Here is a 12,036-nt window from a genome sequence, read left to right as displayed (position 1 = left end):
AACTCCTCTGCTACAGCAGACATGACGGCCTCAGTTCAGAATCTAGTGCCTCCACTTCCTAATTCTGTGACTTTGGGCACATTGTTCAACCTCTCTGTGCTTCACTTTCTTCACGGACTTGTTTTTCTCTGTCCTTGTGCCCTGTACTGATCTCCATGGTGACTGGTACGTCAAGCCTGTATCACCCAGATGCCCCTGACCTCAGGCTTCTAGTTGTTTCAGCCAATAGGAAATCAGAAGGAGGAAGAGCCCTAGTTTCCCCAACACCTCACCAACCCCCAAGACGTTCACTTCCCCTGCTTCCCCCAACCCCACACCACTGGGGCTCTGGCGTCATCCCTCCATGACTGCCATCGGCCCCTTAGAGCAGCTCTTCCTCGAATGGCTCTTCATCAGGCTCTAACTACACCATTTTCTCACCTGCCATTTTGGCCTAGGAGTAAGAACAGCTTCCTGCTATGGCTAGTCTCCTGTGAACCTCCATATTCCTGATTGATTCCCTTAAATCTGCCTACACATCTGCAAATAGTCCCTTCTTTGAATTCTCTTCAGAATTCCATCTCTGCGTGCCTCCTATTTCTTGCTGCAGCCTTGACTAACATACCTCATAGGACAGTTGTAAGGATTAAATAAATTAATACGTATAAAGTACTGAGAACAGTACAGGGCACAGATTAAATACTATATGATTAGCTGTTGTTATCACTAAGGCTGCCCTCTCTTCCTTTGCTATCAGTCCTGGACGACACAGAACTCTGGTTGCCAAAATAGATAGGGGTCCTACCTCTAGAAAGCCGCTGGTGTCTGGAGGGCCTCCTGCTAACCTCCCTCCATGAGGACATTAGCACAGGCTTGGATGGAGAAGCTAGCGGGAAACTGACTCAGATACAGATGGGAAATCAACAAGCTGGGGCAGGTGGGAGTGGGAGGGGCATCAGGGAGTCTCAACAAGTAAATGGGCAGAAGCTGAAGAGCTCAGTCCCTCTGGCAAGATTTGGGCTCCAGGAACGGAAAATTAGAGGAGTCTTTGGTTGACAGGATACTTAGAGGGTATGGCAGAGTGCAGAGGAGTATAAAATTCCCGAGACAAACTTCCTCTACTTCACAACTTGGCCAAGGCCCAGCCTGGCTGTTTTCCAAGTTTTTGAAGACCAGGTGGATTTAAGTATTTAGGACGAATAAAATCTTATCTAAAAGAGTGCCAGCTGGCAGAGTTCACGTTCACATATTTATCCTGGTGAAGTCTTGTTGGGGCAGGAACGAAGATCATTCTTTATTAACAGGACTGAGGACGTAAATAGGGGATTAAGAGGCTGTATACGGCAGTGGTTGAAAATCAGCTCTACCAACTTTTTAACTGGGCAGCACCGGGCAAGTCACTCAGGCTCTCAAAGTCTCAAAATTTTAAAATTTTAAAAAGTCTGTAAAAACGTTAATGACAGATTCTACCTGAAAGTGCTTATGAGAACTAAATAAAGAAATTCAGGTGCAGTGCTTCACACAGCTCCTGAGACGTAGTAAGTGCTCCGAGATGTTTGCTTTCGTAATTCTCATCATTATCATGATCTCCATCACGGTTCTTAACAGTCATCTGGTAAAAATCTTGCAGGCACAAATTAATGAAAGGGTAACAAGCCTTGTGAGGATATTATAAAGGAAATGGAAGTTACACTGTATGATGGTGTTAAGTCAACCAACTTATTTTTTCTCCTTTTGTCATAATAGCAGATGCACAAAATCCAGACATGGGAAAATTGCAATCATTAGCCAAACCTCAGGATGCACCTGCTCTTTAGCACAGTGATCTAAAAGTCAAGTTCTAGGGACTTCCCTGGTGGTGCGGTGGTTAAGAATCTGCCTGCCAGTGCAGGGGACACAGGTTTGATCCCTGATCCGGGAAGATCCTTCATGCTGCAGAGCAACTAGGTCCGTGCACCGCAACTACTGAGCCTGTGCTCTAGACCCTGTGAGCCACAACTACTGGGCCCATGTGCCACAACTACTGAAGCCTGCCAGCCCTAGAGCCCGCGTGCCACAATTACTGAGCCCGCATGCTGCAGCTACTGAAGCCCGCCTGCCTAGAACCCGTGCTCCGCAACAAGAGAAGCCACCACAATGAGAAGCCTGCGCACTGCAACAAAGAGAAGCCCCCGCTCACCGCAACTCGAAAAAGCCTGCACGCAGCAATGAAGACCCAATGCAGACAAAAAATAAATTAATTAATTAAATTTAATTTTAAAAAATAAAATAAAAGTCAAGTTCTAGCCTTTCTGCCCGTGGACGCCACCAAGTAAGCATCGTTAAAGTCTCCCCCCACCCCGCCACGACCGAGGTCATGTCTAAGTCAAAGTCTCCCAAAGAGCCTGCACAGCTACGGAAGCTCTTCATCGGAGGTTTGAGCTTTGAAAGAGAGTCTGGAGAGCCATGGTGAGCAGCGGGGAGTGCTCACAGACTGTGTGGTGATGAGGGATCCAAACACCAGGCGCTCTAGAGGCTTCGGGTTTGTCTCATATGCCACTGTGGAGGAGGTGGGTGCAGCCATGAAGGCAAGGCCACACGAGGCGGATGGAAGAGTGGTGGAACCAAAGGGGACCGTCTCGAGAGAAGATTCTCAGAGACCTGGTGCCCACTTCACTGTGAAAAAGATTTTTGTCGGTGGCATTAAAGAAGACACTGAAGAACATCACCTAAGAGACTGTTTGGAACAGTATGGGAAAATTGAAGTGATCGAAATCGTGACTGACCGAGGCAGTGGCAAAAAGAGAGGCTTTGCTTTCGTAACCTTTGATGACCATGACTCCGCAGACAAGACTGTCATTCAGAAATACCACACTGTGAATGGCCTCAACTGTGAAGTAAGGAAAGCCCTATCTAAGCAAGAGATGGCTAGTGCCTCATCCAGCCAAAGAGGTCGAAGTGGTTCTGGAAACTTTGGTGGTGGTCGCGGAGATGGGTTTGGTGGGAACAACACCTTTGGTCGCGGAGGAAACTTCAGTGGTCGAGATGCCTTTGGTGGCAGCCGCGGTGGTGGGGGATATGGTGGCAGCGGGATGGCTATAATGGATTTGGTAACGATGGAAGTAATTTTGGAGGTGGCAGAAGCTGCATTGATTTTGGCAATTACAACAATCAATCTTCAAATTTTGGACCCATGAATGGAGGAAACTTTGGAGGCAGAAGATCTGGCCCCTATGGTGGCGGAGGCCAACACTTTGCCAAACCACGAAACCAAGGCAGCTGTGGCTGTTCCAGCAGCAGCAGGACCTCTGGCAGTGGCAGAAGGTTTTAATTACTGCCAGGAAACAAAGCTTAGCAGGAGAAGAGAGCCAGAGGAGTGACAGGGAAGCTACAGGTTATAACAGATTTGTGAGCTCAGGCAAGGACAGTGGTGGCAGGGCCTAGCTGCTACAGAGAAGATATGTTTTAGACAATACTCATGTGTATGGGCAATAAAAAACTCAAGGACTGTATTTGTGACTAATTGTATAACACGTTATTTCAGTTTCTCTTCTGTGGAAAGTGTAAAGCATTCCAACGAAGGGTTTTAATGTAGTTTTTTGGGTTTGTTTTGTTCTTGTACCCATGCTGTTGATTGCTAAATGTAATGGTCTGATCCTGATGCTGAATAAACATGTCTTTTTAAAAAAAGAAAATAAAAGTTAAGTTCTAGAATCAGGCCCATCTGAGTTCAAATTCCAGCTCTGCCACTTAAGAGCTTTTTGGCCTTTGGGAAACTCACTTTATCTCATTAAGCTTCAGTTTTCTCATCTGTAAAATGAAAGGAGTAATAGTTCCTACCTCATAGAATAGTTATGGGTATTGAGATGATGCAGCAAACGTTGGCTGTCACTAGTTTACTTCCAACAGATGAAAGTTGTCAGAATTCAAATGCTAAATAAAATAGAAGACATCCCTAAGAACATTTGGGAGCTTTCACAATAAAAATTCTGCCATATTGGCAGGAGAATTGACTGGAAAGGGGTATGAGAGTATTGTGGAGGGAGGTGATAAAAATGTTAAGTTCTTGTTTTGGGTGGTAGTTAAATGAGTGTATAGAATTGTCAAAAACTCATTGAATTGAACACAAGATCTGTTCATTTTACCATATAAAAACTATACTTGGGGCTTCCCTGGTGGCGCAGTGGTTGAGAGTCCGCCTGCCGATGCAGGGAACACGGGTTCGTGCCCCGGTCCGGGAGGATCCCATGTGCCGCGGAGCAGCTGGGCCTGTGAGCCATGGCCACTGAGCCTGCACGTCTGGAGCCTGTGCTCCACAACGGGAGAGGCCACAGCAGTGAGAGGCCCGCGTACCGCAAAAAAAAAAAAAAAAAAAAAAATTATACTTCACTTAAAAGAGAAAGATAGTTATGAACTCTGCTCTGGATCTAAGATTTTATCTCAGCCAACTCTCTATGTCAAGCCCGGAAAGTATCACTGATAACATTTATTTAGAGAAGAGGTGAGGAGGTACTGTTGTCCATAAGTCACTATTTCTGCTCTAAACTACTTGTTCACTAGAAACCAGTAAGGGCAATGGGGAGGCCCTAGTCGTGAGCACCGTTTATCAGATCCATGGGAATAGTGACTCTAGGGCTTATCTTCACTGATCTTACTTAAGGCTTCCATCTAGAGCTGACTAGATAAATGGCTAGGGCAGTCACACCCATCCGACGACCTATTTGTACATATCACAAAAGGTTCATTAACAGTGTCTATAGTCTTGCTATACAGGAGTAAGGCATGCATAACTGATGAAAGAAAGGGTGACCATATGAGTGGATAGACGAATGAATGAACAAATAAGAATTTACTGAATGGTTGTCATGAATCACCTCGATTATTTAACATGATTTAATTACCACAGAAAGATTGTGAAGTAGAGGTTATTATCTCCACTTTACAAATGGGGAACTCTATGCTCAGAAAGTAAAGCGATGGATGAAGCCTAGCATTCTACAGCCAGATCACAGCAGAGATAGACTCCATATAATCTAACTGTATTCTAAGTAATTTCTGTTTGTTGCAGATAATATTTTTTAAGAGCTCCTATGTATTATATGAGAGCATGTACGCATCATTCAGTCGTTCATCAAGAGGTTTATTCTGTTTCAGATGCCATTCCAGTCTGTGTTTCAGACCTCTGTTAGGGAATTCATCAGTAGAAAGTTATGAGGTAGGATACAGTTTTGAAGTACTCGCCAATGCTTTCCTCTAGTATTTTCTCTACTTCTTCATTCTTACCATCTTCCAAACAGCAGATAGGTTACTTGAATTCTATTACCTTCAGGGAGAATAAGTTAACAGAAAACAGAAAATAATGAGCTTCTTTTGGATTTTGAGTCTCCAAACTACAGGTCCCAAGGGCAATGGCAAATGCGCAGGGCGTAAATAAGATGTAGAAATCTACTCGGTAATTTAGAGGAAGGGCTGCCTCACAAAGATTTCCCGGGGCAGGAAGCCGGCATAACACAGATGCTAATATGGCCCTGGGGTGGGCCTGCCCCCTCCCCTTCTCCCTCACCCATTCAAGTGTCAGGTGGGAAGGAGGCATTACCAAAGCTCCAGACAGGTTTGTGGATTCCCAGATCAAAGGGAAAGAGCAAGAATAACCTAGCAGAGAAATGACTGTGAGGTGAGTCCAGCAGATAGATACTGAGGGTATGGTCCCTGTGGGAGCTGGAGTGGCAGGAGGTCTTTTACGTTCCTGGCGTTGGCCATCACAGTGATGCCACAATGGACAAATGGTGACCAGTGGTCAGACTCAACCTGGTACTCCCACCCCCAACCTCTTGTCACTTGAACATCCTCCAGATATTCAATGCAACTCTGGGAAGTGTGGGAGGAAATCCCTGAATTGACAGAGATTAATTTCTGCTGCATTGGAAGAATGCTCAAAACAGAAATTAGGTTATAGAAAAACAGACTTCTGGGGACTTCCCCAGTGGTCCAGTGGTTAAGACTCCACACTGCCCCAGTGGCCCAGTGGTTAAGACTCCATGCTTCCACTGCAGATGCGGGTTCGATCTTGGTTCTAGGAACTAAGATCACACATGCCACAGGATGCGGCCAGTAAAGAAAGAAAGAAAAGAAGACTTCTGTACTCCCTTCTATAGCTCAGCTGGTAGAGCAGAGGCCTGTAGAAAAACAGACTTCTTGCACGGTTCAGTTTGCTGACTGCCATTCATTTTGCTGCAGTTGTATCTGTATTAGATAGTCATACTTCAGACAGAGTGGAGAAGGGAACAGTACTTGAAGCTTACAAACAGAAATCTAGGGGAAAAAAAATTCATTAAAGACAAATTGTCCCTTTCAACTTGGCCCCTGCGTTTAATGCTGTCATATTCAGAGGACTTCCCTGGTGCCACAGTGGTTAAGAATCTGCCTGCCAATGCAGGGGACATGGGTTCGATCCCTGGTCGGGGAAGATCTCACATGCCGCAGAGCAACTAAGCCCGTGTGCCACAACTACTGAAGCCCGCACACCTAGAGCGCGTGCTCCTAAACAAGAGAAGCCACCACAATGAGAAGCCCGCGCACCACAGCGAAGAGTTGCCCCCACTCGCTGCAACTATAGAGAAAGCCCGCACACAGCAAAGAAGAGCCAACACAGCCCAAAATTTTAAGAAAATAAAAATAAAAATAAATGTTATCATATTCACTGAGGTCATCCTATTTTGTGTGTATAGCCCCATGTTTATCTTTGCTTGAAAATTCCTGGACCTTATTCCTCATGAGTTACGTGACCTTCTGCTTACTCCCCTCGGAGTCTCTAATTATATTAAACTTTTGTCCTGGAACTTGTTTATTTTGAAGCAGAAGCTGTTAAGATAGGAGTCACTTATTCATGCAAAAAATCCTCCTGTCCAACATGAACTAGAATATTCTTTTCATGATTCTTCTCTGTGTGCTCTACACTCCACAGCAGCTCCTTATTCTTACTTATGTAGTAATATCTAGTCTCTCACACGTCACCTCTCAGGGATGAGCCAGGGACGACCATCCAGATAAGGCAAAAACAAACCGCGTGAGGGACGGGACCTCCAAGCCAATTTCCTTGAAAAAATGTTGCCATTTCAACCTCTGGAGACTCAGTGGCCCAACCCGACAGCTGGGTGGGTGGGAAGGTGGTAGAAGGTAGTGGAAGTAAAGAAACCAATTACAACTCTATTTCAGCGGTCCAGGAAATAGTTAATGGTGTTTTGGACTAAGATGTCATGTTGAGACATACTTGATTTAGGAATATACTATATTTTGAAAGTAGAACCGACAGGATTTGGATGTAGGGTATGAGGTAAAGAAAAGGGTCAGGTCTGATGCCCATGCAGGCCACACTTACCTGGAATTTCACATGAATGGATAAAATGTGCCTGAAAGTGAGTTTAAAAACTGAAACTCACTAACTAGAAGCCAAAGAGGAAAAAGAAAAAGGAAACTTGAATGAATTTTTTTTTTTAACTTAGTGAAAAGTGAACTTTTCATGGACTCAACAACAACAAAAACCTCCGTCTAATCAACTAATCAAGTGACTTAAACTACCATTAAAGATCCAGTAAAGCATGAAGTTGCACCTGATTGAAAAGGTATCGCGTTGGCCAAAAAAGTTGGCTCAGGTTTTTCGTAACATCTTCCGAAAATCCCGAACGAACTTTTGGCCAACCCAATATATGCAAAACCGAAGTCCCCAAGTTAGTACTGAAAGCCAGCTGGTTTTCCTGCTCCATACGGAGAGTTCAAAATGCAATCACCTCTCTTTGTGACCACCTAGAGGGGTGGGATGGGGAGGTTGGGTGGGAGACACAAGAGGGAGGGGTTATGGGGATATATGTATAGCTGATTCACTTTGTTATACAGCAGAAACTAACACACCATTGTAAAGCCGTTTTACTCCAATAAAGATGTTAAAAAAGAAAAAAAATGCAATCACCTGATTATAGTCAGGTAGGGCCCCTGGTGGTAAATAGAAAAAGTACCTCTGGGTAAATGTATGCTCAGTGGTCTGTGCTAATTTTGCCCTGAGCAAATGTGAGGTAAGCCAAGTTATCTTTTTTATGTTATATCTCTCCTTTCTCTTGATGCCTAACTCACTTCCACCAAGACTATCACTAGCATCCGGGGCTCCCATGCAGCACCCCATCTAAAGTCTATATCCTAAGAAATAACATTGCATTTTCCTGGGACTCTTTATATATACATATATCTTTACTGGAGCATAATTGCTTTACAGTATTGTGTTAGTTTCTGCTGTACAACAAAGTGAATCAGCTGTATGTATACATACATCCCCATATCCGCTCCCTCTTGAGCCTCCCTCCCACCCTCTCCTGGGACTCTTGAAAACATCCTTTTATGTCTCATTTGTTAAAACAACTCTTTGTGACAATGTGCAGCAAAGGGTCAAGTACTTTAAATTTGTTTCTCAATAATGTAATGTTTTGAAACTAAACACAGATTTTTTTTCTCATGAAGAGAGAATAGTGTAAAAATTTCAGATAGGACTAGTGATGAGAAAGGCATACCGATCAGAAGAATATTGTTGAAGATATGAAAAAAATAAAGATTTCTCATCACACCAGGCTATCCTGGTAAGCATGGTGCCCACGATATTCCCTATTTAAAATTAGGCTTTTCCACTCCAACACTCCCTTCACCTCCTCCCCCTCAGGGCGAATGGTGGTTGCCCCAGTCTCCTGATCTAGAGAAAACAGTGCATGGGGAGTGGGCCAGATGGCCAGGGCCCAAGGGAAAATACAGCTGTTTTGGCTTCTCCAGGCAAGATGCGGAGGACAGCTCGGAGACTTGGAGTCAGGCTTTCACTGCAAAACGATACAGGAAGGGTCACTTATATCTTGCAACAGTCACCATGGAGACAGGGAGATGAGCTCGGTGCTTTGCGACCACCTACAGGGGTGGGATAGGGAGGGTGGGAGCGAGAGGCCAGAGGGAGGGGATATGGGGATGTATCTTTACATATAGCTGATTCACTTTGTTATGCAGCAGAAACTAACACACCATTGTAAAGCAATTATACTCCAATAAAGATGTTAAAAAAAAAAAACAAAACTGTCAACTTCACTTTTGCGTCCAGAGCTCAAGCAGAGAGAGCAGGGAGAAGCCAGGTGCTAACAAGTAGCAACAAACAAATTAGAAGGAGCATACGTAAGGGGGCGCTGGTGAGTACGCCAGCTCTCAGGTTTGACATCTGAAAAAGGAGAGAAAATGGTCTTAATGCTCCAATGGGAGTGCTAAGCTTTATCTATTATTCCTGAGAAAACCCTAACACATACTAGTGCTAGAGCCATTCCTGTTCATTTAAGAGCCTGTGTGTTAATGGGCTTTTTATTCTGTAATATCTGATTCACTTATGTGGCTGCATTATAAGGAGGTGTGCTCAGAGCTCCCAACCAAGATGCAAAATATTTTTTTTCAAACAAAACTTTTTCTTAAGAGCAGTTTTAGGTTCAGAGCAAAATTGAGTGGAAGGTACTGAGATTTCCCATATACTCCCTGCCGGCACAGATTCATGGCCTCCCCCGTTATCAACAAAAGGGGTACATTTGTTACATTGATGAACCAACATTGACATATCATAATCACCCAAAGTCCATGGTTTACGTTACGGGTCACTCTTGGTGTTGTATATTCTATGGGTTTGGAGAAATGTATAATGACATGCATCCATTATTATAATATCATACAGAGTATTTTCACTGCCCTAAAAAATTGCTTTACATAGGGATTTAATTTTTAAAATAAAGCTATTTTTGTACACATAGAAAGATACTAAAATTTGATTTTTTAGTTCTAAACTAAAAATTTTCTTCACTTCCTTTTCCCACTCTTGTCTAAGAATTACACATGCCAGGCAAATGTTCCAATGTTTTGTTTATTAAACAGCCTTTCTTGATATAATATATTTGAAAGTTTAACCTTCTCTGAAAGGTTAAAAAAAGGTCAAATAATTATTATATTTTCTTCATTATTCATTGCTCCTTTTCCCACCCCACCCTCCATGTCTCTTTTATAGGGACATAGTTTCTAGATACCATTTTATATGCTGCGTTGTGACGTAGTACAATTTTGACTGAAAAGGTCCATGCGGACCCATAAGAGTGAACACAGAGGTGGTTAGGTAGCAGCTTCTACCACCGGTATCCCGGTCCTCATTAAACTTTGGTAATGGAATCGTCCCTTGTCTCATCTGCCCTCCATTCAAGGACCGTGCGCTGTAGGAATGGGGTTGTTTTGCTCCCTGTTGTATCTCTAGCACTTATAACAATGCCAGAGACCACAGTGGACACACAATAAATATTTTTTTAAATTATGGAATAAGCTGTTGTTTTGTGAGATCTTTGACTTAGGGATTCCTAACTGCTTACCTGTCTCTTTGAGACCAGCTTTCTAGATTGCCTACTTGAACAGGACTTGGAGGAACAGGGGTGGTCTCATCACTGGCCACTCACTCTCCCTACAGTGAGAGCCACATTCAGCTAACTGCTTTCCGAGAGATAGTGGAAGTTTCTATGTATAGTCTGCAGTAAATCAAAGAAATGATAGCATTTTTAAGCTGGAAGAAATCTTGGGTCTCTGTGGGCTACAGGAAGCAGTAGCTGAGTATGGAGTTTCCTTCTTTTTGTTATCTGGTTGAGGAACTCTTAAGACAACAGCAGGTTTCACTGTGTCCTGTAGAGGTAGAAACAGGGATACAGCCATTTGCCTTTTTCTAGGAACATGGTGTTTACCAACTTGCTATTGGCATTAAGAGTAGTCTGTTCATGTGAATTTCCAAAGTGAACTATTTTTCAGAATTGTTCTCAGAAAGCAATACCTATTTCTGACCTCAGGGCAACTGAGAAAGTCAAAAGAAAAAAGAGAAGGCAAGGAGGAATGCTTTCCTGTGTGTCACCACAACACACCTGGCTATATCCATCCGTGGGAACTGACACTTTCAGACCCAGTATCAAGTCTGAACCACTCCCAGTGTGGATCTTGCACGTAAAATAGGATAATTTGTTTATTAATATTAAATTACTAGGAGGGATTCCATCCAAGTCTCTTTTAAAACGTACATTTTACTTTTTAAAGTCAATAATACAGGTCTTGAGTACAGTAAATTCTGAAAGTTGGCAAGTGTCAGGTACTATGTGCCATGGATGTTACAAAAAGTAGAACTACGGCCCCATTTACATTATAATAATTCTCATTTTCTCTTTCTGCTAAGCTTGATCCAAATTGCATGGCTTTGTAGTCACTGGCATTTTGTGTCAAAAAAGAAATTCTGGGGGCTTCCCTCGTGGCGCAGTGGTTAAGAATCTGCCTGCCAGTGCAGGCGACACGGGTTCGAGCCCTGGTCCGGGAAGACCCCACATGTCGCGGAGCAACTAAGCCCGTGCGCCACAACTACTGAGCCCACGCGCCACAACTACTGAAGCCTGTGCACCTAGAGCCCGTGCTCCACAACAAGAGAAGCCACTGTAATGAGAAGCCCACGCACCACAACGAAGAGTAGCCCCCGCTCGCTGCAACTAGAGAAAGCCCGCACGCAGCAACGAAGACCCAACGCAGCCAAAAATAAAAATAAAATAGTTATTAAAAAAAAAAGAAAAGAAATTCTGGTGCCAAAATAAATTGCATTCACCTTGGAATTTTATAAGATTATTCCATTTCCAGCAGTATGGCAGATTAGACGCCCTAAATGACTCTCACAATAGAAACAAAGTGATGGATAAAAATAGGAAGAAAGTAAGAAATATTCAGATCTTCTAACCAAGTAAAAGCCCTCTCTGACAGAAATTAACAGCCTGACTTTCACAGGGACTGATAGCCTGAATTGTGATTTATAATTTGTCACTGTGATAAAAACAAAACAAAATTTAAGATGACAATTTTATTCAAAGTGGTGGTATTCTCTCCTAAATGGTTGGCAGAAAAGAGTAAAATCCAGGACTCAAAAATTCCCATACAGAAAGATCCAAGGAAAAGGAGTAACTCACAGCTGAATATCACAAAGCATGAGGTAGCAAGGCACCATGAAAAAGA

The 12,036-nt window shown here is 43.4% G+C and overlaps 1 pseudogene; it reads left to right on the top strand.

Annotated features, from left to right (window-relative positions):
• Positions 1-2,335: 2,335 nt before the first annotated feature.
• On the top strand, positions 2,336-3,719 carry LOC101315535 (heterogeneous nuclear ribonucleoprotein A1-like; annotated as a pseudogene).
• The last annotated feature ends 8,317 nt before the right edge of the window (positions 3,720-12,036 follow it).

This window comes from Tursiops truncatus, chromosome 11 (genome assembly GCF_011762595.2).
Source record: "Tursiops truncatus isolate mTurTru1 chromosome 11, mTurTru1.mat.Y, whole genome shotgun sequence".
Taxonomy (NCBI): Eukaryota; Metazoa; Chordata; class Mammalia; order Artiodactyla; family Delphinidae; genus Tursiops; species Tursiops truncatus.
Note: the sequence above shows the minus strand (reverse complement) of the source record. Positions and strands in the feature narration are given on the sequence as shown.